Source organism: Aricia agestis, chromosome 19, assembly GCF_905147365.1.
Source record: "Aricia agestis chromosome 19, ilAriAges1.1, whole genome shotgun sequence".
In the NCBI taxonomy this organism is placed as follows: domain Eukaryota; kingdom Metazoa; phylum Arthropoda; class Insecta; order Lepidoptera; family Lycaenidae; genus Aricia; species Aricia agestis.
The window spans coordinates 9,622,268-9,638,788 of record NC_056424.1 but is presented as its reverse complement, the minus strand read 5'-3'; the positions used below and the strand labels follow the sequence as shown (position 1 = coordinate 9,638,788).

The following is a 16,521-nucleotide window of genomic DNA, read 5'->3' as shown; positions in this document are numbered from 1 at the left end:
TTTTGTCATTAATTGAAATGACTCAGCAACTTCACGGTTCGATACGATGAAATATGTATTACTTTTTACATCACTACATCTAATATCCATGTACATCGTCCATCCATGTTTTTTTTTTATGAAATAAGGGGGTAAACGAGCAAACGAAAAAAACGAGCAAAAAACGAGCCCCTATTCCCTACCCTACCCTATTCCCTCTTAAACGGCCGGCAACGCACCTGCAGCTCTTCTGATGCTGCGAGTGTCCATGGGCGACGGAAGTTGCTTTTCATCAGGTGACCCGTTTGCTCTTTTGCCCCCTTATTTAATAAAAAAAAAAAAAAAAAAAACAAAACGTGTCACCTGATGGAAAGCAACTTCCGTCGCCCATGGACACTCGCAGCATCAGAAGAGCTGCAAGTGCGTTGCCGGCGTTTTAAAAGTAATAAGGTAATAAGGGGAGGGTAGGGAAGGGAAGGGAATAGTTGAGGGTAGGGAAGGGAATAGAGGTCAGGGGATTGGCCCTCCGGTAAACTGACTCCCTCGGCGAAACACAGCGCAAGCGCTGTTTCACGCCGGTTTTCTGTGAGAACGTGGTATTTATCCGGTCGAGCCGGCCCATTCGTGCCGAAGCATGGATCTCCCACGTATGAACGTGACGGTAGTTGCTTTCCTTTAGGCGTCCCGTTTGCTCGTTTGCCCCCTTATTTTATAAAAAAAATCCACTGACCACTACTGAAGTGACTGAACATTACTACGTTTTAACATCCTATAGTTGTATCATACTTTCATAAATAAAACTATTATTAATATCTTGAAACTAATAAGTACTCTACATTTTCCTTCTTACTTAAAAGTTCTTCATTTATAAATTTTACTTTCTCATTCATAAATTTATTGTAAAATGTAACTAACAGCGGGGCTAAAATGGTCGCTTTGGAGAATCATATATTGAATCATAATATGATTCATTTTTAAACTCCACTTTGCGTGCAATTCATATAGTGATTCGCTTCGATTAATGATTGGTCGGCGCGCGCGAGCGCCGCGCGAGAGACCAATCATTGATATAAGCTAATCACTATATGAATTGCACGCAAAGTGGAGTTTAAAAGTGATTCGCTTCGATTAATGATTGGTCTCCGCGCGCGAGCGCCGCTCGCGGGACCAATCATTAATCAAAGTGAATCACTATATGAATTGCACGCGAAGTGGAGTTTAAAAATTAATCATATTATGATTAATTATATGATTCTCCAAAGCGACCATTTCAGCCCCGCTGGGGTCAGGGAATTCTTGCAATATAATTCTGTTCGTCGGTTTGTACTCCCTTGATCAATCCGGCCATTATGAATGCAAACAAAATTACCCACCGGCACCGCAACAATTAAGTCTTATCCTTTTTATCCTTCCTGCAACTTATAATACAATATTATAGTATCTAGCTGTCCCAAGAGTCAAGAGACTCAAGACACGTAAGCTTAATGTAGCACTACTGATGAAATATATTATGTGTTTATATTTTCTTGCACTTTCTATTTACACTCAAAAAGAAGATTTTATTTTCTTTTCGATACTAACGATACTTTTTTTTCCATAGTAACTTTACATTTCAGTAGTAAGAAAAAAAGCTTAAGAAGCTAGAGTTTCCCAGAACTATACCTAACTACAGTAGAAGTGATCGTTGTGAGCAGTCTAGATGTTTCATAGAATTCATCGTACATTTTTATTCTAGCTCAGAATGTCAGCGTGTATTTAATGAGGGTCTGTGTTTTCAAGGGAAATGAACGTTTTGAGATAAACATTCTCCATCGCTCACTCGCATAGGAGTGCTATTATTTCAACTTTTTCCAACAATTTTATAACGAAAATTCTAGACTAATTGAACATGAAATCACTATGCTCCACAAAAGAAACGAACTACAAAATTTCATATTAAAATCAAATATTTGTATTTTTCTAAGTAGGTACCTATACTCTTGGTTCGGACCAAAGCATTTTCACACGTAAAGTAAGTATTCTATCAAAGGTTTTATTGGTTTTATAGAGTTCAAGAGTTAGAAGCGGCTGTTTTTGTATTTATAATTATTTATACTAGAGCTCACCCAATGGTCGAAATTCGACCTTAGTTTTAACGACATTAGGACTACTACCTATAATTTGTAAGAAAATATTGACTTTATCATATTTTTTCAACTCTTGTCTCTGGGACTCAGCTGATCTCAAACTGGCCGTGTATGTATTGTCTAATAGTATCTCAGATTCAATAAAAAAAATATAATCCATTTTCAATTAGGTATATTTTGTCACCTTGTTGTCAACAGACTTCATTCAACCATAAATAAAAGGGTATAATTCGTATGTATAAGCTTGTCACTAAAAAATCTGTCATTTTTCCTAGTGTGTGTGTTGTAGTGTATGTAATGTTTTATTTGTTAAAAAAATGTATGATAAAAACATAATTTCAAAATAATATCAGCTCCATGCACTCCTTCACCATATAAACTATAACTGTGCAAAATTTCATGCACCTACGTTTCCCCATTTTTCGTCAAAAGGGATACAACGTTTTTGGCTCACGTATTAATATATAGATAGATGTCAAACATTATATAGTGGAGTCACTGAAGGTTTTCACCTCCGATTTCGTTGAACCTTGATCGGTTTTCATGAAAATTGGTGAGTAGGTGGGGGATACCCTAAGAAACAAAAGTGACATAGTGCCAACTTGCGCTTTTGCCCTGGGGGTGGATACCAACCCTTCTCGGGGGGTGAAATATTTTTAAATAAAAAAAACCGCAAAAATCGATAAACAGACAAATTTTAAGCAAAATTTGTTTTATAAAGTTTTTGGAATAAATCAATACTTTCTGAGTAATTAAAGATCGAAGATTGTGATTTTTCGAGATAAAACTACATGTTTTAAAACGGTTTTTCATAAATACCTAACTCAAAAACTATACGTTTTTACGAAAATGTATTTTAACTTAAATAAAGTCAATAAAATAACAAATAAATGCCTGATTTTAATAACCTTCTAATTTTAATTTAAAGTGAAATATAGATGATTATATGTATACTTTTTTCGGCGAGTATTTATAGTTATACAGTGATTTTGCATCAAGAGAGTAGTTTGTAAGTGTTGAAATTTCATCGTCAACCAAAAACTATATCATAAATATGAAACAAACCCTGTATGTAATATTTAGAAACTCAGAAATACAAAAAATGATTATTTCATAGTTTTTCATTTATGGTTGTTAAAAGGGTTAAAAATTTATTAGAATCATAAATCAGGCATAAAAATATTGAAAAAACGTTTATTTTATCTAATTAAACACAATTACTTAAGCCAGAATGCTTAATTCTGCATTTTTCCTCCTTTTTGAAAAAGGGGTGAATGTCACCCCTAAAATACAAAAAGGGCAATACGACCGTATGTCACTTTTAAAGTAGAGGGTAAAACATACTCAATCCCAAAATTTCATCCAAATCGATCGAGGTTCAACGAAATCGGAGGTTGTGCCTGATTTTTGCCTTCATTAACTGTACTAATAGTAATCTCATAAGCTTTCAAATTTTCCAAATCGAGCATAAAATAATATGTTCTTTCCTAATGTATTCATTGCATATTCGACCTAATGACGATCGCAATAAGGTTCAATAAGACTGTACCTACAATCCTAGACTATAACGACAATAGCACTACAAGTCTGCCGTAACAGCCATCGAACCCTTTAGCCCTCTACACGCTCAAGTCGGAGGATCAAGGATTTTTGTAAGGAATCCTATAAGCGTCTTTCTCGCCTGAGTACGGATAAAAGACAATTTAGCAAAAACCGCACATTTTGCCAAAATACAAAATAGCCTATAATTATGTAGTTCCTAATAGGTTTAATTACTACAGTAGTTCGCTAGTTTGAAATCGGCTCACTAATTTCGTTGTATATTGGATTCGGATTGCACACATTTTTTTCATAATAAATATTGGAGTCATTACGTTTATTTTAGTCGAAAAAAACTTTTCTTTTTAAACTTGCGTTCCCAAAAAATACAAATTAAATAAGCAACATTGATTTTAACGTTGTATGAAGACACTTTTATTCTCCCTACTCTCACAAACATATCAGAGCTACCAGCAGCAGCTGCCAGCATGCTAAGCATAATGAACAAAGAAAACATAGTCACATAGCAAACAGAATAAACTAAGAATTTCACTACATTTCGCTATCGCACTACGCTCGGAGCTACGTAGAAATTCTCGTTTTCATAGAAAAACAAACATATGAAACAAACACAAAAATGATGCGAAAATTTCCATAAGCGGGGAAAATTCATTAAATATTAACTTTGACTTTGTCGGGACACAGGAGCTTCGGGGCGAATATTTCAGGTACAGTGTAATTAAAATAAACATGATAAGCACATTTTGACTTTCGTTTTTTTCCTGTATCTAACCTAAAAATGTGTAGCTATTGAAATCGGTCCAGTGTCCAGACTCCAGTACTTATTCGTAGAGGCTCTACGAATAAGTACTGGAGTCTAGACACTGGACCGTATTCGTAGCAATCAAATAAATCTTACCTTTTCTTACCTAAAGGTAGATTAATAACAGTTTGTCCACATGTCATTGTAGAGCACTGACCTCCATTATACAAGTACGCTGGACTGATGATACCCAGATATATTTTGTGCCTATTTAAAGCGGTGTCAGCTCCCCCAATATTCGGGAAGAGAACTAAATCTGACGTAACTTGCAAATGGCCGCTCAATCGCTATTGGTTGTAGAAACCACAGATAATAGTATACCTCCATGGTAGAAACTAGTACTAGTTCCAAGTACTCCCACTACTGCTATCAGCGCCAATATGGCGACTTTCAAACATCATTTTTACGTCAAATTTAGTTCTCTTCCCGAATATTGGGGGAGCTGATTCCGCTTCAAGTAGGCACAAAAAATAGCTGTCGTTTCAAAGGGTATCATTAGTCCAGCGTACTTGTATAATGGAGGTCAGTGTTGTAGAGGCTTTGGTATTCTTTAGAAACCGACTTGTCACTTTTCAAACAACATTTAATATGACGTTTTAACACCAACACTTTGCTTTGGCCTTTGGACCATAGAGACTACTCCTACTAATAATGCTACTAGTTACTTCTACAGGATTTTTACCTTAACAGCATTGTTCCGTCAGCCTATCAAAATCTTAGTGTCTAAACACACTAGGCCGAAGTTACGCGGCGTAAATTCCGCATGATTACGTCCGCAATGTCAAACGCATACAAAATACGGACGGAACGCGACGGAATAGTGTGTCATCGGTAATTTAAAATACATTGCGGGCACAATCATGCGGAATTTACGCCGCGTAACTTCGGCCTAGTGTGCTTAGACACTTATCCTCGTAAAAGCCTCAAAAATACGAGACGTCGTCAATTATTGTAACTTTCCCCGTTATATCACTATATTGAATAGAGGCGGTAAAATTGGCTATTTTTAAAACTCTATTGTGCGGCCACATAAATGTCGTAATATGTGAATAATATGGGCTTTGTGTTTTTGTAACGGCGTTTGAGGCGGTACACTTGTCGTCACATTTTCGTTTTCGCTTTTACACTTTTCCTTTTCATTGACTTTGGTGGTTCATGTGCGAACATTATGCTCTATATGCGTAGGCATAAATAAAATAAAAAAGCTCTGAAACGAAGTACGTTATGGTCTGATGTAGCTAGATTTGAAACCCCAGCTTTTCACTTTTCAGCTGTATGTCCCGACATAAAAGATAAAAAGCTGATAAAACCAACAGCACCTTTACACGTTTAAGCCAAGCTTGACAGAAATAATTCAAATAAATAATATGTAGTAGTAGCATTTAAACATTTGGTTTCAACCCCTATCTTCCTATCCGGATAATAATACCTAAATAAATATACTTAGGTTAAAAAAATACCCCTATCTTAATATTTAAAAAGTTATAAACATATATAGTTTCCACCTTTTTGGTAAAAGGTGGCCCCGTGTGAGTTTCTTACGCCGGTTCTTCTCGGCGGGGTAGTTCCCGAACCGGTGGTAGGCCTTGTGTTAACTTTGTTAACCTACTTAGAAATAAATATTTTTCATTTCATTTCATATAAATATATTCAGGTGTCTGTACTCGCAGATATAACATTTTTGTGATATAACAGCGCTTGAGAAAAAACATTATACTCTGAATTGGATACATTTTATTGTTACTGTAAATGGGCTACTTGGCATTGGACTCTACAATTACATATATAACAATTTAATAACGACGTAATCTTAAAGTAAGTAATTGGTGAAACCTGTCCGTCAGTCATGTAATAATTGTAAGGACCGGTTTTCTAATTGGTCCATTAAAAAGTTAAGCACAAAGCGCAACTAATAAGAATGATAGATTTAAAGTTTTATTATGTTATGCTAGATTAACCATCTAGAGCAGGGGTCACCAAATGGTGGACCGCGGTCCGCATCCGGACCGCCGCGCCGACCCATTGTGTGCGGACTGCGGACCAAGGATCTTCGAAGATGAACTTCGTTAAAATCAATTTCGCTCTATTCTCACTCATATATCATAAACATCTCCAGGATTTAATATCAATAGATTGCACCAATTTCACACCAAACAAGCAACAAAAATTATCACTTTTCCCATTGATAGTCAAATAAAATATATTTTTTACAAAATGTGCGGACCGCGAAGGTCATTTCATTTCCCAAAATAGACCCCGAGCGAAACTAGTTGGTGACCCCTGATCTAGAGTCTAGGCAAACAAGACATCTGTTATTTAGCACATACACGCAGACTTACAGCTTGACAAGCAAACGATAACACAGATTGTTCGCCAAACATATTCCGAATCATTGGCAATTGGCATTAGAGCCTTAAAAACTGAAATTAATATTTGAATATTAAAATCGTACATTGTATGTAAGGTTACCAACAAAGGCCATACAATGAAAACGGGAAACTCGGCCAAGAGCGATCGTGCCGTGTTAAGCGCCTATAACACGCTGCATTGATACATCATTAATTAATCGTTGAAAGCCAACAGTTAATTATAACAATCACAGTGATTTCTAATGATAATAATAATTGTTTAAGTATAATTTAAGTGTATGACACAGGTTTTTCATTACTGTAACATATTTAATCCCATTAGGGGTGGAATTTTTAACCGACTTCCAAAAAACGAGGAGGTTATATATTCGGCTGTGGATATTTTTTATTTTTTTATTTTTGTATGTTCAACCACTACTCCCCCGTTAATGAACCGATTTTCAAAATTTTTGTTTTGTTATATTAGGTTTCACTCCAATTTGGTCCCATTTTCACAAAAGTGGTGATCTGATGATGGGATCCATGAGTAATCGAGGGAACTCCTCAAAATTTATATGGAAACATATGGTGATTTTGGTTTTATGAGAAGCATCCTAAGCATATGCTACCAAAACGCAAGATTTTGCACCAAGGTATACTATGGTTCCGAAGATACTAAGAGAACTCCGGATTCCTTATAGATACAAGTTTGGGGGTTTAGGCGTTGTTTTAAGAACTGAAAGCATATGCTACTATGCAAATTGCATTCATCATCATCATCATCATCATCATCATCATCATCATCATCACTACCATGTCAGGGTCACCAATGTCACAACTCACATGGTTGATTATGGATACAATATACACACAACACCATAAAATATCATCAGTCATCACGTTATGTCCTTATTTATTTGGTACATTTCAAAGCGATTTTAATACAAAAAGATATACTTAAGAGGATTCCACACCGCCATTTTTTCCATACAAACGTTGTCCCCTGTTTCCTCCCTGGATAATGCTAGTAGAGTTATAATTTTTTTCCTGAATATCTACGGCCACTAATACAATGTCCCTATGTTTTCTTTTTTTTCATAATTTAATTATTAAATAAGATATGAACGTTCAAAAACCCAAAAAAATGGCCAGATTTTCCACTGTGTTCAAACGTCCAGAAAACAGATTTGGATAGATTATACAAAAAAAGCAAAACATAGGAACACAGCTCAAGCCTTTTTTTAATCTTTAATGAAAAAAGTACTTAAATCGGTTAAGTTTTGGAGAAGGAATCAGGGGACATCGAATCGTTGATTTTCTGGATTTTCTGCAGTTGTCTCTATCGCGTTCTGCGGTATAGGCTTGAGGTAAGGGAGACAGCTATAGATATTACACGTACTTTTTTTTCATTTCTCTAGCCGCTGTGGTATCCTCTTAATGTTGTTTCAAACTACATAATATTTCAAGTATCACAAAATTGATCATAAGTAACAAATTCAGCCTTGACTCCAGAGCGTAAGGCACACATTTGGGTTGGACTGAAGGAAACGGGGCACTATGGAAAAAAGACTTAGAAAAATTTTTCGTCAAAATTTTAACCTCTTAACCACCCTTTTTGAATATACCAATCGATAGGGGGCGTCAGGGGAGCAAAAAAGCTCAGATAAACTTTTCTCAAAAATCAACCCCTGTCGAAAGACAGGCAGAAACGTGACCCTCGTTAGTACGGAGAAAATACTTAAAAATTGGACGAAAAAATTCAACCTCTTATAACCACCCCTTTTGAATACACCAATCGATAGGGGGCGCCAAGGGGAGTAAGAAAGCTCAAATAAACTTTTCTCAAAAATCAACCCCCGGCCAGATACAGGCCGATATACGAACCTCGTTAGTAAGGCGAAAATACTTAGAAAAATTTGGCTAATTAGGAACCTACGTCAATTAAATGTTGGTGACATGGGTTCCCCTCGTACTCAATCTTCATCATTTTGAAGTCGGTACCAAATAGCTGAATCTTTAGTTCTCTGACAGAATATTTGAAACTTTTGGATTCAGCTATCTGGTACCGACTTCAAAATGATGAAGATTGAGTACAGAAATAGTTGAGGTTTAGCCGAATTCGGAAAAAGGCACTATTAGATAGGAAAAATTATTTAATACTTTTTAGTTCATATTATAAGGATGTTATTATTGTTTTTACCTTAGAAGTCGGTTTTAATTTTTTGATATTAAAAACCGTTTTGTAGTAGATGTGTTCTACGTCGTTATGAGAAAGTGACGTGTTCTTAAGAACATGTTATTAAAAGGATAGCTTTAAATTACTTAAAAAATAAAAGATACCAATACATTGGCAAGTTTTCGAAAAAATCGGGTCGAAAATATGTAACAAGTTACAGGCAAAACAACAGGTATATTGTGTGCCAGTTCACTGTAGAACCAGCCTGTATGCCACCTGTCCCACACCTGCCTGAGATATGACATTAAAATACATACATACATATAACCGCCTGGTTTTTTGAGTCGGCCAGAAACTAGATTCCACAAACAAATATACAAAGTACAAGCCCAATTTACATGTAAAAAATTCACCCCCTTTTTTAGGGCGAAGCCAAACGAGCGTAATTTCAAATTTGTGAGTAATTGTGAGTCGCAGAATTTCGGTCGCGTAAATATTATCTTTTCAGTTTTCATACAAATCATGACTTACAAAATTACGCTCGTGTAAATCAAACATGACTTTTGTATGAAACTGAATGCAGCAGAATTTCTGCCAGCCGAAATTCTGCAACTCACAACTGACAAATTACGCTCGTTTGGCTTCACCCTTAAGCCGGTTAAAACCTAAAAATATGCAAAGTGCAAACTAATGACGAAATCAGTCAATATTTAGCTTATGTTCACACGGTAGTGCATATTTTTTGTCTACGAACCATATTTGAGATCATATCAGCATATTAGATTATACTCTAACAACCAGCTAACGACTTACCAAAAAATATTAACTGGTTTACAATAATTTGTGTTCTTGTTCTCATTGCCAACAACCAAGTTCATTTACCTGCAACAAAAAATAAGGACACGGTCAAAAAAAACATAATAGACGAAAAACATAATAGAGAGTAACATAAAAATTAATGTGAACAATTTCGATGCGTTGAATATTGAGGATGTAACTTTAATATTCGGAACATAAATACCGGGGTTCGATTCTCGTACTACGAGCGAGGGCAATCTCACATACTTATAATATGCTATGCATAAAATTAGTGTCAAAGGACAGTACATAGTTAAAACGGAAGCTCGAGCCTGTAGGATAAGTAATAATTTGGTTGAAAGCAATAAGAGAAAGCGATTGGAATAAAAACCCTACGCCGCTGCCTAAAAACGTTCGAATCACATTCGAGAAATGAGAATCAGGCCCTTGAGGATACATGCGGGCGATGGAAGTAATATTTTATTGAGGAAAAGGTCCCTAAAAATTGATAGTGCCATCTCACGTTTCTTAGAATGGGGCGGCCATCGTTACACAAGGCGAGACTGTCAGACAGGTTTCGGCCACTTTATCGTCTCCACGCCGCTTAATTACTTACTGTCTAACTCCGACAGACCGAAATAAAAACTGTCTAAGTTCTAAATAAGAGCTGTAAAAATTTAAAGCTGCCTTAAGTCTTTAAGACATCTCAAAATATTATGCAATGATATTATAACTGTTTTATAAAAATATTATATTTAAGTATATTAGACAACTTATATAATGTTTTGTCATTGTAAGCTATGTTTGAATTTGCTTGACAGATAAAACCAAAACATTGTTAATGTACAAGGCTATCCAGGATATAAAAATATTTACAAAGGCTGATGAAACTATTTATGTATTTATAATTTATACTATAAACAATTTGGAAATAGCTACGGTACTAACAACCTCTAAGCTTATAATTACTTTCATAATTACTAGTAATGATAAGCTTTAGAGGTTCTTCTTACCTTCTTAGTAGAAGTTATTTCTTACTTCTTAGTAACTTTAAAAAATATTAACCTTGACGAACAACAAATTTTCTCAGGGCAATTTTCAGAAAAAGTTCAATCATAAAGCAATATCTTACAATCAATAAAGAAACCTCATTCGCAGTTACATTAATCTCAATCTCAAACTAATAAAATTAAGTGAAATCATCATTATTAGCACTTCAACCGAGACGCGATTTAAAGGGACAGTCATAAAACCCAATCGTACCACCGACGCGCTAGGGTTAGCACTCGCTAAGATAATAAATACGGTATAACCAGGCTTAGTCGTACATAGCTAGCTTTTCTAGCTTTTGAATTTTGGGTATTCTTCTATTAATTTATACTTCGCAGCATTTCACTCAAATATCAGGCTAAACTAGCACTTTTTTGGTCATACAAAACTCTCTAGGGGCAGCCCTATCGCCTCAATCAGTGGCGTATTGCCGCTCCGGCGCGGGGGCCGTCGCCCGGTCTAGACGCCATCATTGGTCGACGACCTGCACCGTCTACTGTTATTAATTGAGACGTTCTTACTTGATGCACTTCCTAGCATTAATCTCAATGGATGACACGACAATTGTCGGGGTATCTTGCAACTTAAAACATCATTTTACGGATTAAAAACTAGCGCATACAGCAATAGCTGGTGGACAAAGGAAATATTCAGTTTCTCCTCAAAAATAGTAAGCCTTTTTTAACTAAATCGGGGGACTAAAAAACTTTAGCCCTTCTAGGATAACATAATTAAAAGCTATTGGCTTTTAATTTCGCCAACATGCTGCAGACTGCAACTCGAGTAGAAGTTTTCTACACAACAAATTAGAGGTAAGAATATAAGCTTAAAAAAATTACTAAGATAGGCTTTACTTTCGTTTGACATATTGAGTCGGTAGAAATGAGTTATGAGACGCTTACAAATCACGCGAGGTGTTTAGGGCCGTCCACAAATTACGCGAGCTATTTAGGGGGAAGAGTGAAGACGTCCAGACTCCGGACAAATCTCACCGATCTCATTTGGGAGAGCGGGTGACATACATAATAATGATGATGATAAACGAACCGTCGCGACGCATTATCGTTTACCATAATCGAATATGTATTCGTATACTCTACATCAATACAAAATACCTGATACGCGCCGAGCCTCGATAAATGTGCCCGACATTAATATATTCACATTCGATATTTGTGATATACGTACGGACCGGAATATCGGATGCAGTATATATGTACGTAATAAAAGTAAACAAATCGTTTATTCAACATGGCGTATAACAATTGGGAATTCCAAAACGAAATAACGTTTTACCAACGAAATAACATACATGATAAGTACAATATTATCCGCTTAGTTATGGGTTCCGTACATAGGGTGAAAAAGTGCAAAGACTTCGGTGTCTGTCCGTCTGTCTGTCACCAAGCTGTATCTCAAAAATCAGAAGGTAGTTGAAATTTTCACACGGGGTTTTCTGATGTAAGGAACATTTTAGACGAAAATAATTTTAATATATTATTTTAAATTGTAAAGAAAAAAACTTTTTTCCTTGAGATCAGTGTTTATACTTTGCGTTCTCACCTGGGTTTTATACACAACCCTGTTGTGTATAAAGCCCGTGGTTTGCGAACAGATCTTAACTCAATCAAAATAATAAAGCATTCGGCGGTGTATCCGCGTCTTTAGGCCCCACAGACGAATTTTAATCGGTCATCGATCGGTGGCCGATAACGAGGATTTTTGTCCACGATCATTGACCGCCGCTAATGACCCTCTAAAGAAGACGATACTGTTCGATACCTAAATTAAACCTGAACTTGATTTAATCGGAATCGATATTCATTTTATTGACGGGCATGGTCCTACGTGGTCCTACCACACTTTCCCACCACTGTATCTTCTGTGTTAAACCAGGCTGTGAAAATCCTTTGATATTATGATCTTTCCCAAGGGGCATACTAAAGCTGTCTTGCGACCAGCAAAGAAATTAATCAGAAGGAGATAATAATAATACCCCCCACACCGGTTTCGGTGACGGTGGCCGGTTTCATTGAAACCAGGCCAGGTACGCAAGAGTATTTTTATAGTGCCTAAGTGTGTGAGCAGTAGGTACACAAGAGCACTCTTTAATTTCCTTTACTCTCATAAGTCATAACCCAGTCATCCCAGTGGGGCGGAAGACCGACACGACTGGCGAGAGTTCAGGCGCAGGACCGACTTTTTACATGCCCATCCGACGCATGGATCATCTTACTTGTCAGACAATCAGGTGATCAGCCTGCATTGTCCTAAACAAACTTGGAAATAACATGTTTCCAACGCGGGAATCGAACCCACGACCCTCCGAGTCAAGAGCCACGCTCTTAACCACTGGACCACGGAGGCGTTCAGAAGAAAATAGGAGGAGTACAGAAAATGGAAATTACATTGACCGAAAGTCATAGAAGTAAAGAGAAGCACTATAGGAATAAAGTTTGATTATGTCTGTATAAAGCTATGTCAGCTAACTTTTTTTTAACAACATTTCAATTGATAAGTACTGATCTTAACATCCTGAACACTTTGCAATATCGTCATTTTGCATATTGCATACAGTCAACAAAAATGTAGAGCTGTGGGGTTGTCAACCACACTTGTCGATAAATTTTATCGATACTTTTATTTTGTAAACAAAATAAACACATTATAATCCGTTCTGTCGTATTAACGATCGTGCTATTGACTTGCATTTATGTTTATCGCTTCCATATAAAGTGTCGTTACTCAATAGTGCTGAATATTTATATAGTGTCAACTGCATTACAGTAAATTGAATAAACATTACATCAGTAGCTCGTATAGTAGAGACATCTTAAATGTTTACCTGTATTTATCTGTCATTGATAAATGCATTAAAAATAAACTTCATAACTTTATCATTGTGACTATACTGTATAGTGTATACTTACGTAGTAGCAATGATAATTTAATATGTGCTTTAGTCAATATAATAAATGTATTGCTTTTGTACGCAAGTATAAAGTACCTAATTAATTTTACAATGATAGGAGATATAATATGTCATACGAGAAAATATTTACCTACATAATTGATAGAGTTTAATACCAAATCCTGTAAAAAATCACTACATTCTATAAAAAATCCGCTTTTCGCTATCTGCATTACTGAGATCTTTAAAACTTTGCAACGGACTTTGATGCGATTTTTTATAAGAGTTTCAAGAGAAAATTATGTACAAAACATCCATAACTTAAATTACATGGTAAAACATTTGCCAGGTCATCTAGCAACAAATAGCGTTTCCTTCGCGACAAACTCCGCATCACAAGTGCAAAGATGCATCGATAAATCTTCGATAACAGGGAAACTAACTCCATAATTCTTTCACCGTCGGAATGGACCTTCGCGATAGGGATTTGTGAAGTAACGGGGCATGAATATATGGATGTTATCGCTTTGGGGTCCAATAACTCACAATACCTAAGGGTCAGTTCATATTGCTACGCGACGGGACGATGATACATTTTTTTAACTGACTTCAAAACGGAGACGGTTTCTCCATTCGGTTATTTTTTGCATTTGTTGGCTGAAAACTTCGTCGTTAATGAACTGATTTTCATAATTCTTTTTTTGTTTACAAAAAGAAATTTCAAAGATGGTCCCAATGGTTAAGGAAATACTGTTTGGAGTCGATTCTTTGGTAAAATTTTAAAATGAGTTATTTAGAATAAAAACAGACAACCCAACACCGCGGCCAGCTGTATTCTCGTGTAGTAAGGTTCACTTTTGAGTGGCTCAAATAAAAGTGCATCGCCTCATCGCATTGCAAAACTGACCCTAAATACAGTCGTTAATCATAATCTGCAGTTCGGCGCCGGCACAATTCGCAACAATTATCTAGTATAGTAAATTCAACAATATCTGTCGTGTCTAATTGGCCGTCCATCAGTGTCGGACTCTGAACCGGCGCGGGCCGACGACCCGGCTATATGGGTCATGACGTCACACACCACCTGTACCCGAGTTTCGAGTGCACCATCGACATACCAAACATCGATAGCGGCGCAACACTATCGATTCGACATTCGCTGGACTTAACTAAAACTTTAAGAAAAAAATATATCATTAAAGTACCTTTTGTTTGTTGGCATGTTAAGTACCAAATGTACTACATTCCTATATATCTGCTTACAGTGCAACGTTCATAGTAAATATTTCAAAGAACGGGTTGTCCGGGAGTGCCGTCACTCGTCAGAAGTAAAGAAGCAGCCATACATTTTCGACACGCGGTACAAAGAGAGGTGGATAAAACTTCTTTTTCTACGCAGCGCAGGCGGTAAAACTATAGAGTTTTACCTCTATTAGCTCTAGCTATAGAGCTTTGTCCACACTGTGCCTTTTTCTGTTCGTCAAAGGCATGCGTTATAGCGCAGTCAACAGCGAACGTGAGGCATGCCCGCGACGCGTGCCCTCTGACCGTATCCAAAAGGCAAAAACAAAAATGTCAATTTTGGCGTTGCGTTCGTTGACGTACTCTATTATTGAATGCGCCAAAACGAAAGTTGAATGAAAGGAGATGACGATTACGAATTTTCGAATAGGTTTCATGACTTTGACGCGAGTTTAAAAAAAAAAACAAAGCCGCTAAGTTTTCACTCAAAAATACCTCATTAACAAAGTCACTGTAGCCAATTCGAAATAATGTTAAAATAATCGATTAGGCGTGTAACATAGAGCACTTTTACAGTAGCACAATAGACATGGTAATCGCATTGTGTGCTTTTTCAGTACTGTAAGTGTAACGGTAGTCGACTGACACACAGAGTCTATGTGAGAATAGGCAGAGGTCACACATACGAGCGACAGCGGTGTTTTATGAAAAACAATGGATGCAGATGAACATAATAGGCATGTAGAAAAGTTACGGCCGCTACGTTACACAACGTCCTTACCTACAACGATACTAATGTTAAACATACAAACAAACTGCTATGTTAGCATTTCTTTGAAATTATTACGTAGGTACTAAGAAACGTGTCATTTAAATGGATAATAAAATTAGTAGAGAACAAACTAGTTTTAAAGTGTGACTAATTTTTGGGTGAATACGTATATTATAATAAAGATTACTTGGGCAACAGCCAATTTATCATGGCATACAATTGAAAGTTTACTAAACAATTATGATTTTAGTGGAAATACGTGGGAATGGCTCTCCCACGTATTTCCACTTCGACACGAATGGGCCGGCTCGACCGGAAAAATACCACGTTCTCACAGAAAACCAGCGTGAAACAGCGCTTGCGCTGTGTTTCGCCGAGTGAGTGAGTTTACCGGAGGCCCAATCCCCTACTCTATTACCTTCCCTACCCTCCCCTATTCCCTTCCCTTTCCTTCCCTACCCTCCCCTATTACCCTATTCCCTCTTAAAAGGCCGGCAACGCACTTGCAGCTCTTCTGATGCTGCGAGTGTCGATGGGCGACGGAAGTTGCTTTCCATCAGGTAACCCGTTCGCTCGTTTGCCCCCTTATTTCATAAAAAAAAATTAAAAAACTGTAAAAAGAACTGTGTGTAAAAAGAACTATTATGGTCATATACTGCTCCTCTCTTACATTTTTTCATAATAGCGCCAGCGATATTAAATTTCGCATTTAAAATCGCTACCGCTCATGAACGTGTCGCGGGCTATCGTGTGTGAA

The 16,521-nt window shown here is 36.7% G+C and overlaps 1 protein-coding gene across 2 annotated transcripts in view; it reads right to left on the bottom strand.

Annotated features, from left to right (window-relative positions):
* LOC121736836 (dual specificity tyrosine-phosphorylation-regulated kinase 2) overlaps positions 1–16,521 on the bottom strand; it is a 192,778-nt gene that overhangs the window by 102,097 nt on the left and 74,160 nt on the right. The window lies entirely within an intron of this gene.